This window comes from Tribolium castaneum, chromosome 7, assembly GCF_031307605.1.
Source record: "Tribolium castaneum strain GA2 chromosome 7, icTriCast1.1, whole genome shotgun sequence".
NCBI lineage: Eukaryota > Metazoa > Arthropoda > Insecta > Coleoptera > Tenebrionidae > Tribolium > Tribolium castaneum.
Genome location: NC_087400.1, coordinates 18,470,342 through 18,494,612, shown reverse-complemented (window position 1 = coordinate 18,494,612; position 24,271 = coordinate 18,470,342). Strand labels below are relative to the sequence as shown.

Below are 24,271 nucleotides of genomic sequence, written 5' to 3'. Positions count from 1 at the left end.
TTAGCAACCCGAGGTCGGCAGTCGCAAAAGACGTCTTTGCGGTTATAGTAAAGCATGGGAAGACTCTTATAAGTGGCTGACAAAGGACCTTAATTCTGATGAATTAGCAAAATGTAAAATTTGCGGTACCTCGTTTACCATAAAATGGGACGGCATAACTGCAGTTAAAAAACACCATACCTCACAGGGACATCAAAATAAAGAAAGAGCAGAAAAAGCTAATAAATCTATGGATTCATTTCTAAGACAACCGGGAACTTCCGTAGACACGAACACCACTATAGCTGAACTTACTAAGACGTTTCATGGCATACAACATCATCATTCATATTTATCAATAGATTGCGGTTCAAAAGTTAACAAAAAAGTATTTTCAGATTCTGAAATAGTCAGAAAGATGTCTTGTGGAAGAACTAAATGTGCCGCAATTTGTGAAAATGTTCTTGCACCATTCTCTGTACAGCTAGTACTAGAAGATTTAGAAACTTCTAGCTTTTTTTCTATTGCCAGTGATGCTTCTAATAAAGGCAATATGAAATTATTTCCGCTTTGCATTCGTTACTTTGATGTGCGTGTCGGTATAAAAGAGCGAATTTTGGATTTCTATGAAGATGCTAATGAAACTTCACAGGCAATTTACCACAAAATCAAAATGATTCTTCAAAAATGTAATCTGCCTATTGACAAAATATCATCTTATGCTGCAGATAATGCTTCTGTAAATTACGGAAAACATAATTCGGTTTTTATTCACTTAAAAAATGATGTTCCTGGTTTGATTTCGGCCAATTGCAATTGCCATGTAATTAATAATGCTGCTAAGTTTGCGGCAAAGGTCCTTTCAATGGATGTGGAAACTTTGATAATTAAGATTTATAATGAATTTTCTTCATCTGCAAAAAATTCTGAGTCGCTCAAAGATTTTTGTGAGTTTCTAGAGATTGAATGGGCTCAGATTCTTCGTCATGTCCCAACACGGTGGTTTTCGTTATATCCAGCAATTTGTCGGATAACGGAAAAATGGCCTTCCTTAAAATCTTACTTTCTCAGCCAAGGTGAAGATAATTGCGATAAGCTAATATGGAAATTTGTAATCGATGATGCAGAATCTGACCCAAGTGAGAATAATGTTTCTATTCCGGAAATGTATTTATATTTTGTGCATCATATTAGTGGTTTATTCCACAATGTGGTGTTAGCTTTAGAGAATAAAACCTGCGCTTCTCCTGAGCTGTATGAGATTATTGAAAATCTTATTGTAAATTTGAAGCAAATGGTGAATCTGGTGACAGAGCAACCACATATATTCAAAAATATTTTAGTTTAGAAAATTCACCATTCAAGCTACTAAAAATGTTTAATCTACGTTCTGAATTTGAGTGGCATACTCTTGAAAATTGTGTGGAGAGTTTAAAGTTGGCGGATCATATTGACGTAGATGAACTCCATAATGAGTTTGGAATTTTGAAAAAAAAATTGCCTGAATTAGTAGCAATGAATAAATCAGCGGTTGAGAAGTGGATGGAACTTTTTGCTTGCGGTAATTTTCCAAATTTATTAAAGATTGTGCAATTTGTTTATTCCATACCAATCAGTAATGCTTATTGTGAAAGGGTATTTTCAATCATGGGAAATATATGGACAGACGAGCGCAATCGTCTGCGAACAGACACAGTAAAAGCAGAGTTGCAAACAAAATTAAATTTTGATATGAATTGCACGGAATTCGCAGATTTTATTAAAAAGTATCCAACTGTACTGAGTGCCGCAAAAAAACAAAAAAAGTACATATTTTTAAATAAGTAATATGTATATTTTTGTTTTCATATTAATAGTCTTATTCTGTTTTGTTATTTGATGTTAAGTTAGTTGTGAGCGTATTATTGTTTGTTGGTTTAATAAATGTTATTATGTTATATAATAAATGTTATGTTGTACAAACATGCACTTATTTATATTGTTGAAGTTTCAAATAAAACGTTTAAATAATGATTTCACTTAATTAATATAATAGATAATATTAATTATAATGTATAATTAGTATTAATAATTTATTATTAATTAATAATATTAATTATAAACAAAAAATATTTCTCAGCTTGGGTTGACGCAAAAGCGACAAACTGTCGCATGTCAGGGGTATTTTTATTATTATTTAGTGTTCGGTAATCGGACGCTGGCGACTTGGCAACCCTACTTATACTGTGTCAAAACGACTTCCGAACGAAAGGTATCTGTTAACGAAAAAGGGACAGAGGACCACTGTAGTTGCATACGAACAGTTGAGACCTTGGCCCTCAACGGAGACTTATGATTAAGTTACTAAGTAAGTAAAGTAAACAAAACGCATCGAATACAAATAAAGTTGATTACAAACAATAAAAAGTGAGCGGCTATATCACTGAAAGTGCAATAAATCGGCTAGTGGCAGTCCTACTAGGCCTGGAAGGTGGAAGTACCACCTGATGTGTGTAAATGTGAAGAGTGGCAGTACCACTGGCAAATTAGGGTGGCAGCACCACCTGGTATGTACTGGTATGTACAGAGTAGTGGCAGAACCACAAGGTAAAAAGGGAAGGATGGCAATACCATCTGATGACAACAGTCTAAGTGAGTTGGTTAGTGGCAGTCCCACTTACCTTACAAAAAAAACATTAGTGGCGATCCCACAAATTGTAACAGAAATAAAGGAGTGACATTCTTTCGTGAAATAAGAGACAAAACAGAGTAAGTCTGATAGTCCTGAACAAGGATATCAAAGACAAGTCAAAGTAGTGAAGACAGGAGAACTGTCTTGTGATTTCTGTTTTCAGAATTTCCCTTGAGTTGCGTTGCGAGGACGCAACAGGAACAGGATGGCCGTGTTAGCGGTATATAGGCAGTTCCTATGGCAGTACCCAGGCGCACCCGACGCAGGCGCCTGCGAAGGCGTCGAATAGTACGAATACGCAGTAGTCGCATAGACGCAGTTCAAATCTGTATAAAATAAAGTGGTGTTTTCCGAATAGTGTCTTTCTAGCGGTAAAAACCCCATTCACTCTTGTTTACCCCTTTGGGACGCTAACATATGTATATACAAATAATCAAAATTATAATGAAATTAATTTAAATTATATTTTAACTCCCACCATAGACGACATAAAAGTATTAAACCACGAAAAATCTACGGTTGTGTCCATAAAGTAGGTTTTTCTAATGAAACCTAACGGCCATTTTCAACAGGGTAGTATTCAATTCACAATCATACATAAGTTACTAAACCTCTTTGTAATGTTAGCTTTGAGTGCCGCTAAAACATTTATAAAGCCTTAAAAAAAACAAAACCGCCATATTGGAAATAAATTAGATTGTGGAAATGCGGAATACACAACAAAATTTCTGACATCAGCAAAAAAATGTCTAATCTTGAAAAAAGCGCACAAGGAAAAAAACGCACAAAGAAAAAAGCGCACAAGAAAAAAACGCACAAAGAAAAAGCGCACAAAGAAAAAAGCGCACATGGAAGAAATCGCACATGGAATAAAGCGCACAAATTATATGTGCAAAATATCCCCTTAGTGCTTAATGCTTAGTAAACATTTTTTATATTATAAATATATGCTAAATTGTAGAGGGGAGACACTCTATGTCTCACCGCGCTTGTAATTACTTGAAATAAATTTTTAAAAAAGCCAACTGCTTATTCAGAAACATAATTGGCGCAGTCAGTAGGATAGGCGAAACGTCTTGTGCCCAAAAAAGTGAACCTCCAAAAATCTAAGTTGTGGACTTTCACCGAAAAATTGTGAACCCAACAAGTGCGTGAGGACTTTCACCTAGTGGCCGCTGGACCTGGACAACTCCACGGACTTCCAATCAAAAGACGGTGCGTTTCAACGCTTTGACGCCTATCGAAAAAACCTGAAGACAACGTTGGCAGATGGAGTACAGTTGGTGAGTCGTAGATGTCATTTTGCAACAAATTCGGACTCGAAAAATTGCACCAATCTTATCAAATTCGGGCGAAAACCGAAAAATTAATTGTTTGAAATTTTTGAGTATTAAGAAAAATAAAAATTAAAAATGCCAGAAAATCAACAATTATTTAAATTTGAATATTTACAGATTTTACCGGAATTTACCGGAAATCAAGCTTTATTAAGCGAGTTCATTGCTACAAGTGAACAGTTAATTAATAAGTTTTACAATGTACAAGATGCAAATGATTTTCAAAATACCTTATTAATAAAATCGATAAAAAATAAAATAAAAGGTGAAGCTGCTGCTCACATAGCTTCGTATCAAATTAAAAACTGGAACGACCTCAAAACTGCGTTATTAGCAACATACGCGGACAAACGTGACTTACAGACGTTAACCATCGAATTGTGTAACTTGCGACAAGGCAACCTGAAACCACTAGAATTTTTCACAAGAATTCAAGAAAACTTGAATCTGCAAATCAGCTATATTTCGACCCAAGTAGTCGTTACTGCCAGAGACGCATTAATTCAAAATTCGAATCATTTGGCCCTAAGAGTTTTTCTAAAACATTTAAACAACCCCTTAGGAGATTATTTATCCACTAGACAACCGGCAAGTTTGGGCGACGCTTTACGAATTTTGACCAATGATTTCAACATAAATGACAAGACCAAATTTACAAAACCCCAAACTAATCACAACAGACCAAACCCAATGGTGTACAAACCCTTACCTCAACCACACCAAAATTTTAACCGTCAGCAATATTTCAATCAAAACCGAAATCAATCTAACGTATTTAAACCACGACAAACCCAATTAGACAAACCAGTTCCAATGAGTATAAGTACCAGAAACACAGTTCCAAATAAACCAAATTATAATTTTCGACAACCTCAGCAAAATTGGTACGCGGAAGAATTGCACAACAACGAAAATGAAGTAAATGACCAATCTGAAATTCAAGAATGTCCTGATGATAATAATGAAACAAATAACGGTGCATCAACCTCATTTTTTGAACCAAATTTTGAACAATATTCAGAACCTTTTTTAGAAGAAGCAGCCTCGGACATGTTGAATTATTAAATATTGACGACAACCCTTCACAATTGCCTTATATCGTTATACCCTTTCCAAACTGTAAATTAAAATGCTTAATCGACACTGGTTCCACGAAATCGTTTATAAATCCAGAAAAAGCAAAACTTCACTTTGCTGAATTAATAAAAAATGACCCGTTTATTATTTCTACAGCGCACGGTTGTACAAAAGAACAATTTAGCGTTTCCATACCCTGTCCCAAAATTTTTAAAAGTAAAACTAAAATCGTTAAGTTCCATATATTCAAATTTCACAAATATTTCGATTGTTTACTTGGCATTGATAATTTAAAACAACTCCAAGCAAACATTGACCTTAACTTGGGCAAACTCTTTCTTCCCAATACCCAAATCGATATAAACTTTAAAAAATTATGTGATTACAATAATCATATCGAAGTCCTACCAAATTCCGAACAAGTAATAAAAATTAAGATTGCAAACGTTAAAAATGGAACTGCCCTTTTACCAAAACATACATTTTCAGACCTAGAAATTCACGAAAGTCTCATTAAACTCGAAAATAATTTCGCTTTAACGTCGTTAATAAACCCTACTAACAAACATACAAAAGTCGACATCTCTCATCCATTTGAAGTGATTCCACAGGACCAATTTGATATACCAAATTTAAACAACCTTGAACCTCAAGCACAAAATTTTGATTTTTCCAAAGTAAGATTAGACCACTGTAACAAAGAAGAGCGTCAAAATTTAGTAAAGTTGCTGAAATCTTATTCAGACATTTTTTATTTTGATTCTGACAACCTAACATTTACAAATGCAGTGAAACACAAAATTAATTTGAAGGACGAGACTCCCATACACACTAAAACATATCGTTACCCCCACATTCACAAAACGGAGGTACAAAATCAAATATCCAAAATGCTAAAACAAGGTATAATCCGACCTTCTGATTCGCCATGGTCCTCTCCAATTTGGATAGTACCCAAAAAATTAGACGCTTCCGGGCAACGCAAATGGAGAATAGTCATCGACTACCGAAAACTTAACGAACAAACAGTCGAAGATCGTTACCCCCTACCAAATATCAATGACATACTCGATAAGCTGGGTCGTAGTCAATACTTTAGCACAATCGATCTTGCTTCCGGTTTCCACCAGATAGAAGTAGACCCAAACGATGTCCAAAAAACTGCATTTACGGTAGAAAATGGGCATTACGAATTCGTCAGAATGCCCTTCGGCTTGAAAAACGCCCCATCAACATTCCAACGTGTGATGGACAATGTATTACGCGGTATCGTAAATAACTGTTGCATTGTGTATTTAGACGACATAATCGTTTTCTCGACATCTTTACAAGAACATATTCAAAAATTAACAGCTGTTTTTGACCGACTACGCAAATTTAACTTTAAGATACAATTGGATAAAAGCGAATTTTTAAAAAAAGAAGTAAATTATTTAGGACACGTCATTACCCCGGAAGGTATAAAACCAAATCCAGACAAAATTAAAGCTATTTTAGACTATAGTATTCCAACAACACCGAAACAACTCAAAGGTTTTCTTGGTTTAATTGGATACTACCGAAAATTCATTAAAAATTTCGCAAAAATTACAAAACCATTAACTATTCGACTAAAGAAAGACCATAAAATTGACCCAAATGAAACTGATTACAAAAATTGTTTTGAATTTTGCAAAAACCTTTTAACCAATGATCCTATCTTACAATACCCAGATTTTGACAAACAATTTATTTTGACGACTGATGCAAGTAATTACGCCATTGGTGCTGTTCTCTCACAAGGAACCATCGGTAGCGATTTACCTGTCGCATTCGCCTCGCGAACCCTGAACGAACATGAAATTAACTACTCCACAATCGAAAAGGAGCTGCTTGCCATTGTTTGGGCAACCAAATATTTTCGCCCTTATTTGTATGGACGAAAATTTAAAATAGTCACCGATCATCAACCACTAAAATGGCTTTTTTCGCTTAAAGAGCCTAACTCTAAATTAGTCAGATGGCGTTTACGTCTTGAAGAATTTGATTACGAAATCCACTATAAAAAAGGAAAATTAAATAGCAACGCCGACGCTTTGTCGCGACCTCCAAATTTAAACATGGCTACAACCCCAAACAATTCTGAACCAGAAACAGATTATTCGGATAAACCAATATTCGAATATATAAAAAAATTTAATCAAGAACTCATTAATAAAGAAGATGACATAAGTTCTACCCGCGTAGAACCCGATAAAGATTTGGACCAAAATATCGATGAAAGCGACGATAACATTACAATTCATACTAACAAAGAAAACCCCGTCTGTTTAATACCTATTTCTGAAGACCCGTTAAATTTTGGCAAAAATCAAATTCAATTCATTTCCGTTACAAACAATCCTTCAGATCCAGTAGTAATCAAATTATTTGAAAATTCAAAACAAAGAATAACAGTCCAAATTTCACGCAATGATTCGAAAAATAATATCCTAAACTTTATAAAAAATTATGTTATACCCCAAGTATCATATGCATGTCACTTCGCATCGGACGAACTTTATGAAATAACCGGAAACATTTTAAGAGAACATTTCAATGAATCAATATTATTTAAAAGGCACCTTAAAATTTTAGAAGACGTCGAATCCCCCGAAGAACAAATTGCTATAATTCAAAACTACCATTACGGTAAATCTAATCATCGTGGCATTAATGAAACCCTACAGAAAATTTCATCCCGTTACTATTGGCCTAACATGCAAAAAGCTATTCAAAATTTTATCAACAAATGTGAAATATGTAAAGCTGTAAAATACGACCGCAAACCATTGAAGCTAAAATTCAATTTGACTCCGACACCGACCAAACCATTCGAGATTGTTCATATAGACGTATTAAAATACCAATCCCACAAATTTTTAACAATCATTGATGCTTTCAGTAAATATGCTCAAGTATATCTACTCGAAAACATGCAAGCAATAGAAATAATGAAAAAATTACTGATTTTCTTTAGTCATCATTCTGTCCCCAGTTTGATTGTAACTGATAATGGATCAGAATTCGATAACGGTGTTATAACAGAATTTTTCCGACTTCACAAAATTGATGTCCATTTCTGTAGCCCTCATCACCCAGCAAGTAATGGACTTATAGAGCGTTTCCATTCAACATTTTTAGAACATCTAAATTTACTCAACAATCGTCCTGAATTTTCTAAAGACCCAATCTCAACAAAAATTTTATATGCCACAATTGCCTATAATAATGCCATCCACAGTACCACAAAACTAACCCCTTTCAATGTTTTGAATTTGAACAATGAACAAGAAATTGGAGATATTAATTTAGAATATGTAATTTTAAACAACCATTTACAGTCTCATAAAGAAAAACTGCAAATCATTTTTAAAGAAATTAACAAACGGCTAACAGAAAACAAAGAAAAATTAATAACCAAATTAAATGAAAATAGGGAAAACATACCAACTAAATTACCTGACACAGTCTTCGTAAAAAGTAATTTTAGATCAAAAGTTCGAAATCGATATAAGAAAGAAGAAATTTTAGAGACAAATCGTGACCGTAAAACGATAAAACCTAAAATCAATAAATCAAAAACCGGCAGAAAATTTAATAAACTCCATATGGATAATGTTAAACGACCAACTAAACAAGAAAATTCCATTGCAGGTACATCTTCGTAACCTGGCTAATGGTTACCGTTTCGTCAGACCGAAACATTACAAATAACCCTGGCATTCTTCCCATAAATTTAGGTAAAGCAAGGCTTCAATCTTCTTCCCATCACATGATCCACTATTTTGATATTTCCGGTCTTTTAACAGAATATAATAAATTGCAAACCTACTTAGAAATCGTGAAAAACTCAACGGCTAATGAAACTGAAACTCAAAAAGAAATTCAAAATTATTTAAAAATTATTCATTATAACATTAATCTTGTAGACGAAAAACTTTACCCATTTTTCCAAAATAAACGAGCAAAAAGAGGATTAGTTAACATATTAGGATCAATCATAAAAACTATTACAGGAAATATGGACTCCGAAGATAATGAAAGAATAACTAGTGTCATTAACACAATAAAACAAAATCAAAATAACATCGCACATCAACTGACTAATCAATATTCAATTAATCAAGAAATAATTAATAAATTCGAAAAAACTATAAAGGATATCGAACATAACGAGAGAGCATTGTACTCGTTAACATCAAAATTTCAAAACGTCACAAGAAATCAAATAAACACTTTATTTATCAAAGACACCTTAAACCAGCTTAGTCATTTATTCAATGTAATTTTGAATATTGCTCAAGATATTGAAAATTCATTGGCATTTTGTAAATTACAAACTGTTCACCCAAGCATAATAACAAATGAAGAACTTTTCAAAGAACTTTTGAAAATCGAATCTATTTATAAAAATCATTTACCATTTCCTGTAAAATCTGAAAACATTCAAAATTATAAAAGAATTTTGTCAACCAAATGTGTCATTAATAAATTCGAAATAATTTATTTTCTTTCTTTTCCTTTGTACGAAACACGTGAATTAGAATTATTTTACTTAATACCTCTTCCAGACCAGAAATTTCAAACAATCATACCATCTGCAAAATATGTTTTAAAAGGCGAGTCCTATTTGTGGCCGTTAACAGACATCTGTGACAAAATCCAAAAGGAATACTTCTGTAAAAATGAATTAAGGACCTATGTTAATATTTCTTGTCAAATGGAAATCCTATTTAAAAACACGTTCGAAAAATGTCTTCCAATCCAGCTCAACAGGCTCCAAACTCTCGAATTCGTTCCCGAAATTAATCAGTATCTAGGCATTTTTCCGGTACCAGTTCCCATCAAAACTTCTTGCTCCAATGTTTTGGCACAACACCAAATCCAAGGTGTCTTCCTCTTCGAAAATCAACTAAACTGCCAAAAATACGTCAATGATCAACTTCTGATTTTTAATGATACAACCGAAGGAAAACCCATAATTCTAGAAGACTTCAGACTTCCTGCAAGAAATAATGTGAAGATTCCCAAGCTAACCTTGAGGACCCTTCAAGTTACAAGTTTAACTAACAACCTGCCCCGACTTCAGATGTACCCCTACGAAGATAGCGAAAATATTTGGCACCTAACCGGAACTACTATATTGTATTTTGTATTTTTAGCCTTAGCCATCTGGTTTATGATGCAGAAGATAGCATTTCGGCGAAGAAACCAAACGGAAGAAGCCCCTGAGCCAGTAGAACTACCCCGCGATGCCAAATTTTAGTTCCTCTCCGGAGTTTCGGGCTAAGAGGGGAGGAATTATATGTGCAAAATATCCCCTTAGTGCTTAATGCTTAGTAAACATTTTTTATATTATAAATATATGCTAAATTGTAGAGGGGAGACACTCTATGTCTCACCGCGCTTGTAATTACTTGAAATAAATTTTTAAAAAAGCCAACTGCTTATTCAGAAACATAATTCACATGGAATAAAGCGCACCTGTGTACCGGGTAAAAGTATGTACATAAAATAATGTATAAAAAGTCTAAAATAGCAAAGATACAAAAGTCACAAAACGCTACATAAAAAATACACATTTAATCACTTATTTAATTTTTGTAGATCAATAAATAGTAGTTGTGAAACTAATCATTGTTTCATTTATAATAATGATAATAATTATAATTATAAAATCCTCACAATTTTTTGAAAGGGTGAGCAAACTAGAGAATACTATAAAATTTTTCAAAATTTGTAATCGAGTTCGTATTGGACTATTTATTGTTGAATGGGTTTTACAGGTGTAGACCTCGTAAAATTATGTGAAACAACCTGTATAGTATGCCGGGTTGGTGTTGGTGTTCGCGACTTTAAGAGGTTAAGTGCCGGTATCGGTTTACGATGGACAAAGCAAGAGGTTCAAGACGAGGGCGTGGCTTTTCACGCGGCCGTGTAGGTTTTGGTCGTGGACGTATGGACAACAAGTCTGACGTACCAGGAAGATAAAGCTTACCAGAGGCCCAAAAGACGACGGTGCAACCACCGCAAATTAAAACCAAGGGGAAAGACCCTTCACAACAACAAGCGCCTTCACCTACAAACGACCAACAAAACCCATCCGCAAAAGCTGACCAAGAGAAATCTGGTATGGTTAAAGAGAGTAAATTTAAGATGTGGAAGTTTAAAATATTATTGCTTTGATATGGTTGCGTTAGCCAATAAAGTAAACCCTAAAATGCCATTCGAGATGTTTCGCGATAAATTTGAGGCGGGGATGCATTCCACTTTTCGGCACACGTATTATGTTCTTGGGTGCGACACCAAAAATTTTGTGGAATTAAAACACGTGGTATTCAAAGTTAGTAACATTTGGAGTAAGATCAATTTTTGCGAGAAGACTGAAGAACCGCTTTCGTTGCTAACGTTAGAGGGCAACATTAGATAAAACGACAATTGGAATCGCGCCAAATCAAGAAACTATGCTAGGACATCCGGGTACAATAAAACAGTTTCAGTTCGGGATTCCCAAATCACTCTACTCAACGAAGATGAGAAATGCGGATCGAGTAGCAAGATCCTAACTTTAAAAGGAGTAGGAAATGATAGATATATCGACATAGTTATCGATACAGAATCAGCGGGCAACCTAGTTAGCAGAAACATGGTTGAGGGAAGAAAAATAAATACGAGTCACAGAACAACAATTTTATCAGCAGGTGGTGATAGGACTTCCACGTTGGGGATCGTGAAAGTGAAAATAGAATTAGGAAATTTCAAAACGGAAATAGATGCCATTGTGGTCGAAAAATTGCCAAAACCGGTTATTTTGAGAACGAAATTTTTACATAAATTTAGGGCTTGTGTAAATTTTGACGATGGCAGTATTAAATTGCGAAACGGTTTTGATAACGTAACTTTACATTTCGACACAAAAGAACACGAATTCAGCAAATCTTTTGTTGCTAAGCAGGTTAAAGGTTTGAAGCACAGCGTCTCAAAAATGACCCGAACTACAGTCAACGCGAATATTACTCTATTTGCTGATGATGCTAAACGTAACACCATAACAAACCATGGCCTAGGAAATGGCTTTGACCTAGTGAAGAGAAATGGGACACAATTATGCAAAAAAGGAAATTTCAGTACAAAGAAATATGAAACCAAAAGAAATATAAATCTTTCTAAAACAATCAGTCAATTGCGAGAATTATCTGGGTTGAGAAACAAACCAAAATCCCTTCTGAAAGAAACAAAAAAATTTTCTAGAGTGCAGTTGGATGAAAAAATGTTGACTACTTTTGAAAGCTTTATCGGAACGAAACAATTACATTTAGAATCGGGTTCAGATTACAAAAGGAGAAAAAGAACAGATAAATCTGTAAAAAGAGAAGAAAATTGGAGCACTGGGGTAAAGAAAAAAACTAATAGTATCTAACAAAAAAAATGAGGGTGTTAATATTAAGATTTTTTTATTGATTACGTAATTTGTAGATAATTAGGAAAAATTTTAATAATTTTGTTTTCAGGACTGTCACTTTTAGTTGGTATGGAACAATGAAAATTGAGATGCGACCAATCCAGGAATAGAAGTCTTTTATGGGATTTTGTCATAGGCCGATGCGCTAAGACGACAGTCGTGTGTTTATTTTTTATAGGGCTTTTAGGAATGCGACGTCGAAAACACATTTTTTTAAAGGATAAGTGCACAAGGGAAAAGTAAAAAAAATAGAGGTAAAAATGTGAGCTCACAAAGTAACGGCCATGTCATAATTAATTACAATATTTTTTTAATTTAAGTTGTAAATTTGGACGTCCAAACCAGTTATTGGGGTGTTTTGTTTAACAGTGGTTAGCCAAAAAAATCGCTGCTAGGCAAAATGTCTTAATAAACAATTCAGATGAGTTTAAGATCGAAAAAAAAATGCATGCAGTCTGTTTAGTCCTAAAGGTTCTGGAAATGTAGAGTTAATACTTAATAATTTGTTATTTTATTGGATGCTTAGATGTAAAAAAATTAAATTGATGTTTCTTGTTTTTTTTTTTGTTGCTGTTTTTGCGCTCCAACACCCACGAGAAGACACCGAGAGAGGATAAATCTCTGAGCTTGTGAGGGAGCAAGTGTGGACTGACCAGGGATGGCTGAAAGGGAAGCGGGACTGTCGCAGCAGTTTTACAGTAAAACATAACCCCTTGACGACACCGTTCAAATTCGGGCTGCAAAACACCAACTTGCCAGAAGGCATCAGCTATACACCCAACAGAAAGAAAAAGAAGAAGATAAAGAAATGTCCTTAATGTCTTAAAAGTATCGACATTTCCTGGGACATTGTCGACAATTAGTTACTATCTACAACTGAAGAGGATACATTGCCAAAGCTCCTGGTAGAAAATCGATATTACGACAAAAAAGCAAACTCGGGCCGTTAGGATAGTGTTCTACGACGGTGGGTCAGAAAAATAGAAAAGTTTTTTTACACCGATCTTGAAGCTTTTCCCTGGTCCATGTAACGGAAGAACTGAAGGATGGCAGTTATGTGGGTTGTTGGAAAATTTTTAGATTGTGATTGTCAGGGTAAATTTAGGAACAATTGTCGGGGCGACAATTTCGAAGGGCCTGGCACATGTCACGCAGGAGTATTTTGTAATGCAATTATTCGCGATTCAAATGACGCTTTCCCGCTAAGTAATGGGCGCCTAATGCGGATAGTAATATAACCTCACTTTTTTGTTTATGTTGCATTTCGAAGCACCGGCTTGATTTCATCGTTCAATTTTGTTTGGAAGTGTAGCATAATTTGTGTAGTGGTTTGGTGGAGTCTTATCTATGGTGGAGTGTTGTTAAAATGATGGAAAACGACTTACGATTAAGTTTATCAGAAGTTTGCAATTATTTGCAATCTTCGACCATATATCATATAGATTGGGCAAGGTGAGATTTGTTTTGAAGCCAACATGTGCAGGTGGGGCAAGGGGAAATGAGGCTTGGTACGCGAATTTGACCCTTAGGTATCCCTTCTCTGATTGGTTCATTCAAAATATTTCCAAGTGTTTCGTTAATATTCGTCAAACTTCGTGCTTCACGATTGTGCTTAAAGGAAAAAATGGTGAATTTTGGGCTTAAATTTACTTGTGAATGGGTAAAATTCGGTTCTTGCGTCGAAATATACAGGAGAAAGTATCCACAAGGGCTTATTCATCGGTTATGTCATCCGAAAGTAAGAAAATACATGTGTTAACCTAAATATGTGAACACACCAGTGGCGTTGTAACGTATTCTGATTTTCCGCTTTGACACTGAATATTTTTGAATATCACAACTCTGACGACATGTCATAAGACAGAATTAGAAGTACTTTAACTAAGGCATTTTTTTTGAATCTCCAAAACTTAAATTATTTCTGAGACTTGTAATGTTTTTTCAATTGTTTGCCCCTTGACTACGAGCTGCCATTGAACAAGGAGTAAGCTTACTCTTGCCCCTCACTCCTCGCACCCATTCATGTTGGCTTCAAACAACCTGCCTACAAACTCGCTTTACGGCGAGTCTATATGATATATGGTCGAAATTTGCAATCCACACTAGCTTCTCGCAATTTTGTTGAAGGGGAAGCAGTTTTGAACGCTGGACATATCAGGCGTTCATTAATAAAAAAACTCGCAGCATGCGTTGAATTTTTTACGTATTCTTAGCTAGTGCCCATGGCTAGTACACAATTTTGGCATTGTATTGTTGGTTGCCTATTAAACCAGAATTCATAACTTGACATTTTTTTCGTTTCCGCCGGTTTCCACCAATACAAGCTTGGTTTTTGTGTGATTGTTGCTTCTGTTTACCGAACATAAAAAAACAGTATTTTTCAATACTAAATTTCGTGTTTTCTTGATTTGTAATCAGTGTGTATACCAGTGAACAAAAAGCCTTTTTGTTGGAAAGTTATTTCCGAAATGGACAGAAAGTGAACGGTGTTTGGAAATATTCAATTCAACCGTGCCTGGAGGAGTTTCGAGAAGCTTTTCCTGAGGTTGTTATCGTCTATGAAGAATTTAAAAACACCCTTCACCGAAATGTGAACTTGTTTCGTGGAACTGCGTCCACCTCGCGTAAAGAAGGTAGTGGAAGACCAACTGAGCGAACAGAAGAAGTTATTCATACTACACAGGAAATTTTGGAGCAAGACCCAATAACTTCCATTAGACATCTGTCTCAACAAGTTGAACTTTCTGTTGGTACTTGCCATAAACTTTTACGAAAAGATTTACATGTGTACCAATATCGTGTCCAATCCGTGCAAGAGTTACAACCTGTGGATTTTCCTAGGAGATTACAGTATTGTCAGTGGTTTTTGGATAACATTGCAAATAACAATGAACTTTTGGAAAAAACTTTCTTTACGGACGAAGCATGGTTTCACCTGTCTGGCTATACGAATTCACAAAACATGAGAATTTGGGCAACAGAACATCCTCATGAAATTGTGGAACAACCTCTTCATCCAGAAAAAATAGGTGTTTGGGCAGCTATCAGCAAAAGAAGAATTGTCGGTCCAATTTTCTTTCAAGGTTGAGTGTTTTTTCGTAATGCTAGTGTTAAAACTACAGTTTGATGTGCTTTTTAGGAACATTAACTGCAGTTCGTTATCGCGAAGAAATTCTTACGCCTTTTATCGAAGAACTTCACGATGATGAATTACGAGAAGGTTTGTTTCAACAAGATGGTGCAACAGCGCATTGCACAGCAGAAACTTTAGACTTTCTGAGAACGTTTTTTGATGACAGAATAATTAGCAGGAATACAGCAAATGATTATCCCCCAAGATCATGTGATTTAACGCCTTGCAACTTTTATCTTTGGCCACGCATTAAAAATTCAATTTTTGTTACACCAATTCCAACTATTGATGAATTAAGACGACGCATTCAACAGAAAATTAATGAAATTAACGAAAATCAACTTGAACTGACTAATGGGTTAAACAGTGTTCGAAGGCGTTGTGTTATCTGTGTTGAGCAACAAGGAAGACATTTCCAACAGTTTTTATAGTTAATAAATAAATATTTTTACGAAAATGTGTTATTTTTTAATTGTCAAAAAGTAAGGTTATGAAATCTTTCAATTGGACAAGTAAGTGCACGAATTAATCATAGACATACAAAACAATTGTTTTTTAATTTCAAAGCACTCTAGAGTTTTTTTTTTAAATGAACGCTTGATATTATTTTATGTGGGAAAACAAATGCCGAAGGTAATAAAAACAATTAGAAACGGTAATGTTAGTGGTTTTACATGCTTTTTAGATGATTGGATAAACATTTTTGCATTAAGTTTACAAACTTCTGCGTTGAAGAACAATCCTCATGAAATTAAGGGACAAATTGAAATGTTGCCAAATAATATTTGCAAAATTAAGCAAATGACCTGCACATGTAAAGCAGGTTTAGGAGGACAGTGCAAACATGTATCGGCCGTTCTTCGTTGCACCAGGTTGAACCGTTTCTTTTTTATTTATGGCATTTTATCAAGCCCGTCAATTTTCAATGACATAAACAATTGTGTTATTTTTAGGGTTTTGGTTTTGCTGTGTGTTGTTTTGTGTTTCAAGATATCATTCACCAAGTTAGAAAAAGCTTCACCAACGGACGGTAGCTGTCCATGGAACAAAAATAAACGGTTGCATCTGGAAGAATACAGTCCAAGACCTCTAAATAGTTTTAGTTGTTTTGAAACTGTTGTACCTACAGCGTTGCCCAAACAATTGCAGGAGGATTGTCGGGCAAATTTACTTAGTGCAGCACCGAACTCGGCGTTAGCAATATATAAGTACGTTATTTATTTTGATAAGCTATTATACATATATGTGTATAAAATTTTTAGAAAAAGATGTAGCAGGGACCTACCAACGTCCCAAATAACTACTACATGTACAATCGACGCAAATCTTGAAGCCGCATTAAGTCTCGTTTGTAGTTCAAGTTCTTTAGTGAACATAACTTGTACAGATGTTTTAATTGGACCAGTGAGGGAATGTTGCCAAAATATTTATGACTTGCTACATAATTTTGACTACAAAACACTTTGTCACCAAACCTTTTTATCTAAAGAATTGTGGTTCAAAGAAAGACAGTTCAGAATCACCGGTTCAAGGTGTTATGGGATCTACACCTATAACAAGACTGACTGGGAAAATAAAAGCATAAAATATTTTTGGCCCAAAAAATTTTCCAATAAAACTACACGACATGGCATCGAGTGTGAGTTCTTGGCCCGTCAGATCTACGAAAAAGTTGAAAAGGTGACCGTCATTCAATGTGGACTAATAGTTCCGCCTCAAAGCCCTTTTTTGGCCTACTCCCCTAATGGAGTAGTGATGAAAAATATGAAACCATGGAAACTTTTAGAAATAAAGTGCCCTGTTGCAGGTGAAAATATTCTTGTTCTTGCTTTTTATCGAATTTTAATCCCAAACAATATAATTTTAGGGAAAGAGTCTAGTACGGTAGATCTAATAAAAACGTGTGCCTATTTGGAAAGAAGAAATGATGAAATAACTCTTAAGAGACGGCATTCATATTACGGTCAAGTCCAGTTAGGAATGGCAATTTTGAATGTAACAGAATGCGATTTCATTGTATTTTCTAAGAAAGAAATCCATTATATTAATATTTCAGTTCCTTTTCATTCAGAATTTGTAAAGATTATGTTAAGAACTTTAAAGTGTAAGTATTTTAATAATATGATCCATTACATTTGTTGCAGTAACTAATAATAAACCAGAATTGTTTGTTTTCTTTATTTAAAAATAATTACATAAATTTGTCTTCAGCCAAAATAGGCGCTGACAAGTTAACCAAACCACAAATGGTTACAATAATTGAATCAATATAAGGAAGCATGTGGCTGTGAATTTGATTATTTAATATAGCAAATAGTTTTGTTCTTTGATTAACCCGTTCAACATGTACTCTAGCGCAAGCAATTCTACTTGTTAAATTTGCTTCTGGTTGATTAAATTGAGATTTCTTTCTTAAAAAGTGTGGTTGAAACACTTGAATAAAATTTGTTTTTGCGATATCGTCTATAAGAAACCCTTTATCTACCATTATTGCATCTTCGGCAGGGGTTAACAATTTAATTAATTCACTCTGTTCAAAAATTGCCTTATCAGATGCTCTTCCCCCATATGCTTTACTTACAAAAGTGATTAGGCCCTCAGGACTTACTCCAGTCATAAATTTTATAGTCTGCTTAGATTTGTAATGTGAGTAAGTTTTTATTCGACAACATTAACATTTTCTAATATTAACTCCTACCTCAGTACAGTCTACAACAACACGAACATTTTCAAAATTTTTAAAACATTTAGGCATATTTTTTTGAATTTCTTCTTTTGGTGGAAACACAATTACAGAACTCATAACCGCACACAACTCGGAGATAGTTTCTTTAAATACAGTTTTACAGTTTGATGGAGAAGTACGAAAAAATATGGCTAACATAGCAAATACCATATTACACTCTAACTTCATCAAAGTCAAAATCACTCTTTCTCTACCGCTAAATTTGCCGAGTCTCTTTTTTTTTGTGGGTTTTATCCACACACTCTACAATGGAATCCAATAATCTTAAGCTGTTAACTCCCGTTAAAGTATTAACTTTACTATCGGTGCCAATGAAATTAATGAATGGTTCAGAGAAAGTTAGCAAATCAACCTGCACACCCACATCCTTTGTAGATTGTTGAACCATTTTAGGAGTGACATTTTCTGCAACTTCAGCATCTTGAACTCCGGTAATTAAGTTCTCACCCAAAATGTTTTCACTAATTTGACACAATTCTTCATTTGAATCTTCTAACAACTAATACTATACATGGGTTCAGCTCGGTTTGCGTGTGCGGATGACCTTCTTCTCTTTGCTACTGATGCTTAGATGACTAAAAATTCAGTCACAATTGTGCAAAGAAATAGTATTAGCGTCTATAAGAAGATAATATGTCGAAAAACTACATTACATTTACCATAGCTTTGCAAAAATTGTTTAAAATAGCGAGCCACACGCAAACCGTCGTGAGCGGACCCATACCTAATTTATCCCTGATTCTGTACTGTTGTCTTCAAATTTTCGCAGAAGATTTTTTGACTAATGTTTAGACGAGAATTATTTAGAACACGAGCGACTGTTAATATTTATAATTTAACGAATGTAATGTGTCTTGTTATACACGAATCGAATACTATACTTTATCTACGATTGTATAAAATTGCCAAGTTTTATTGTTTTTCAACTAAAATGCTTTCTCGATGTAAGCAACAATTATTAAATGAAAACTATAAAAAAAATTCACGATAAACAGACAGTTCAACATTTTCTCTTATTGAAAATGTCTTGATGTGGGTAGTCGGCCGCCGCCTTCGCGTAGCCGCTCCCAACGTAATTTTTTTAATGGGAATCATATGATTTTCTTTTTTAATTATAAATGTACATATTGTTTTGAGTGTAATCCTGTATTGTTGTGACAAAATTGATAAAGAAAATACTAAAACAAAGTGATAAAATACTTAGTTACATTGTTTATAAAAATGTAGACCTTGGTCGAATGAATAATTGGGGTAACGGTAAAAAATGTATTAACAAAATTTCTTAATTTTGTTAAAAAAATCCGATTGAGAGTATTTTTTTAGTACTTCCTGCAGCATTTGTGTCACATTGTTACAGGATTATACTCAGAAAAATATGTAGATTCATAATTTAAAAAGAAAAACATATAAGTCCTGTCACGATATTTTTTTTTATTATTATTATTAAATAGGTACACCGTCTCCGGACTCAGAGGTGGTTCAGGAGAGCCGGAGTCGTGGGTCTAGTTAAGGGCGCCAAGTAGCTTTTTTTTGTCAGCTAGCTACTGAATGTTGATTACGAAAACGACAGGCCTTGATCAAAATAAATTTAATTCAAAAATGAAAAATAGTAATAATAAATGATAATAATAAATAATAATTAGTAAATTAAAATGAATTTGGTAATAAGAAACAATATCAAATTAAAAGGCCATTTCACAGCTGTGATATGTTTACATTGAATTTAACTTAATTACAATTGAATGAAAGAATAAATAATAAGTTGTAATAAAAAATTAAATATAATACAGAATAATAAATTATGATAAATGAATTAAATGAGGAAACTATCCAGTTGGTAAATGTAGTTGGAAAAATAGAGAAATAAATTTGTACAATAAATCCCGACGGGTGTAATGCCAAAATCGAAGCGGTATACGAATTATGAGATAAGGGATACTTATCGTTCGATAGGCGAGGTCAATTGGTCCAGGCGTTCCTTTTGTAGGAACTTTGGTAGGCTGGTGTTGAATCAGCCACTTGTAGAACGGGGTTAAATTCTAGATATCCCGATGGGTACAGGTTACACAATGGACTATTTCTGCCTCAGCCAGGGTCCCTCTGTGAGGGACGACGAAAAATAAAGATGCGGTATTTCTGAATAAGTCACTATGTGGTAATTTACGAAACGTTAGGTCCGAGATCCGGAAAGGTAACAGAAACGATAGTGTAAATTTTCCACGTGGACTAATACGGGAGCTTCTGTACTCGTCGAGGACCGCAGCCGAAAAGGAAGGTTGTTAGGAAGTCAAACGATTTATCCCTACTCGTTTTCGTGGCGCGAAACGTGGCCCATATCGGTATATGTAAAAGAAAATGAAAAATTTTGAATTTATCGCAAAGATCCTCCGAGAGCGCGCACTTGGTTCTTGAAAGTCGCATACGAAATTGGTGTTTAACGACAGGTGGAAAAGGTTAAGTTTGTTTACATTTTGAAAATATGGCTTTGTGCAAATGGACCTTTATTGTGTCGATGGTTAGTTAATAGGGAGGTAAGTGAAACCAATTTACTAATTAATTGAGATGGAAGTTACAGAGTGTGTGCTCTTAAGACAATTTGCACGACTTAAATAAAGGGACAAAAAGGGCATTTAAAACGTACCAAGGAGCCCTACAACTCGGTACGACGATACAAGAGGAACATGAGCACTAAAATTAACCCGGAGGAGATGCTCAGGCTTCTCCGGAGGGACGGCTTGAAATGCTCCGGGACTACCCACTCCTTATAGCCCCATCACGGCTAGACGATACAACTAAATAAGGAAAACAGAGAGGAAACAAGTCTTATCCAACTCCCTCTAAAGTTGGAACTAACGATACAAAAGGAAAACACATGGAAACAGAAACCAGTGATCAAATACCAGAAGCAGGTAACATGAACAGACAGGGTATGGTAATTCTAAATGTTTTCGTCTGTTTTTTAGTTGAACGAAGATGTTATGTCAACGGTGTTCAAGTGCCCAAGCATCTACAGGACTCCAAAACGCCTCCCGTACCAGCGAAACTATGTTGAATTGATTGTAATTGATTATACGATGTATTAGTGACTATTGCTAAGAGTTTAACAAAATAAGACCGTTACAGTCCATAAAAAAAATTAGTTGGGGGCGGCGCCCGACTACGCACATCAAAAAAGTCTCAATAGGAGCAAATGCCAAACTGTTTAACGTGTATGTTTTTTTTAATAATTATATCATACACTATTTCTGAGAAAGTCAGTGGGCAAATCAATCTGGGACACCCGGTATGTACCGCTTTGCGTGACCGCTGTGCATGGTGACATTAAATTAATTGTAGTGTGTGTGTAGTCAGGTATGTGGCGCATGTTGCTTTAGAATCAATGCGGGTTTAACTATATGGAAGTACATTTTCACAGATATCAAATAATGCGGAGTCATGTGCATCATATGGGCATATTTTATGGTCACGTCAATAGTCACATCAGTAGGGATCAGTATTCACAGAATAAATCTATTGTTGGGGCATACATTTGGTTGCAATACAACTTACAAGGTGCAGACGAAATCTGGTAGAGACCTATAGAAAAATTCCCAATTTATTCACCCAGGAGTTTACACTGTGAACGTCTGCATTACCATTGTGGTTATATTCTTACAGGAAAGCTGCTGCAAGCGGTGGCAGTCACAAGGGCCAGCGACTTGTGTCCCAAAGCTCATCGGCTGTACAAAATAGCTTCCGATTTGAGCAAAACGGCTAGGCGCTTAGAACAAGAAAATGCGTCGAACAGGAAGAAACTGAAGACGGGGCAGCAGTTTTATGAGAGTGGAGATTTTTTGAAGAGGAAGATCAATGTCACTGCCCTCCACTTTATGACGTCGCAGTTGCGGTTGCAATTAAAAAAGAGCAGGGGAAGAAGATTTTCTATGGAAGACAAAATATTTGCACTGTCTCTGTTAAAGCACAGTCCCTCCTGCTATAAGTTGCTGAAAAAAACCTTTGCATTGCCCTCGCGGAAAACCCTAGGAAGTTATTGGAGAAGGTACCGTTTGAAGCTGGAGTAAATCCAGCAATTTTGACGTCTTTGGAACAGGCTGTACAGAAAATGAACGAGCACGACCGAGTGTGTACGGTTGTGTTTGATGAAATGTCCATCGAACCTGGGCTATCCTATAACAAGAAAAATGACAGGATAGATGGTTTCAAAACTTCAGAAGAGGGCAATTTACCGTTTTCGCGGACCACGTAATGGTTTTTATGGCAAGAGGCATTCGCAAAAAGTGGAAGCAACCGATATGTTACCAGTTCACTAACAGTGGTATGACAGGTGACGCCGTTGCTGCACAAGTCAAAATCGTCATTGCCGCTTTACAAGACATTGGTTTAGAGGGCGTGGCCACTGTATGTGACCAAGCTCGCTCTAATGCAATTGCCATTCAACGGTTGAAAGACGACATTCACATCATACCGAAGAAGAATATAATGAGATCATTTCGTTCTTCCATTCGTTTATAAATATTGTTCGTCGCATCACAGTGGATGACCGTGCATGGAAACCTTACCAGACTGGTTTGTTGTTAGCTACACAAACAGCCATCGATTTGCAACACATTTATCTCCATGGCCTTAAAGAATCAAACTTTAAATATTTGCTATAAGGACGATTTACACAAGATTCCCTCAAAAATCTGTTTTCACAAATTCGGCATCGGCAACCTGTACCGTATGCACGTGAATTTAAAGTTATGCTACAACTCGTTTGCCTTTCACAATTTGAAGGTGATGTCAGCAATGGCAGTTACTCTACAAGTGATCATCGTCATCTTATCAGTTATTGTGATACGCTGTCGAAAGTGTCTGCGAATGTTGAAACCACAATAGAAGAACACATTTCCAACAGTTTTGATGGGAATGGTGCCTATAATTTAACCGACACAGCTAAAGCGGCTTTATATTATTTAGTGGGTGCTGTTCTGCACAAAGTTCGCACCCAATATAAGGTTTGCGAAAACTATTTTACGGTGTTGTTGGCCCCAGATCGAGAAAGCTTTATGGAAAAAAATAGTTCAGTTTGTTTACTGGGCTTCGTGAGTACAAAGAAAATATTCTTGCTTTCCCCAGTGAAGAATTATTCAACTATTTCTGTCACTGCGAAATACTATACAGGCGCCTTGAAAGCAACGTCATTGCAAATGTTGTTGATCGGCATCAATTGGTAACAACGATTCTGGAAGAAGTTGGACAACTACCAGAGATACCTTCTTGCCACAACATAATTTATAACTGCCTTAAAGTTTTTGTTAAATGTAGGATTTATTTCTCCTTGCGGGACAAATCAAAACAAATTGCTAATTGCGGGGAGACTAACAGCAGCCGCAGTTTGGGCATGCGAGAAGCTTGTAAAAATATTAAATAAATTTCACATATTTAACAGCAACTTGTATGCTTTTATTACACCTTTAATTTAGGTACTAATTACTGGGATAGGATGTTATATCTTTGGCAATATTTTCATTGAGTTGGACTTTTTTAAATAAATTTTTGTTTGAGCAATTTAAATTTGGCGCCAGCGCTGGACACAATATGGCAGCCCATTGCGCTACTTTAAAATCTAGTGACTTTTGAAATAAAATTAACTAGACGCCCTCTGGTGATGACTTTTGAACTATGTCAAAAACAGTAACGAAATTTTCGTAATTCCACATTTAATTGACATTTAATGAATTGTTTAACACTTTTGCGTGTATTGTGTTAATTACTTACATTAGAGAGAATCACTTTAAAAGTACGTGGGGTAAATACTAGCTCTGACTTTGGTTCTGCGGTTTTTCGTGGTATAAAGTGTTTA

At 35.3% G+C, this 24,271-nt stretch overlaps 2 long non-coding RNA genes across 6 annotated transcripts in view; both read left to right on the top strand.

Annotated features, from left to right (window-relative positions):
• Nucleotides 1–24,271, top strand: part of LOC107398890 (uncharacterized) — a 109,755-nt gene that overhangs the window by 50,165 nt on the left and 35,319 nt on the right. The window lies entirely within an intron of this gene.
• LOC135266802 (uncharacterized) lies at nt 16,333–17,784 on the top strand. Its single transcript, XR_010334965.1, has 3 exons — nt 16,333–16,888; nt 16,943–17,487; nt 17,548–17,784. It is a non-coding gene; the product is annotated as an uncharacterized LOC135266802 (long non-coding RNA).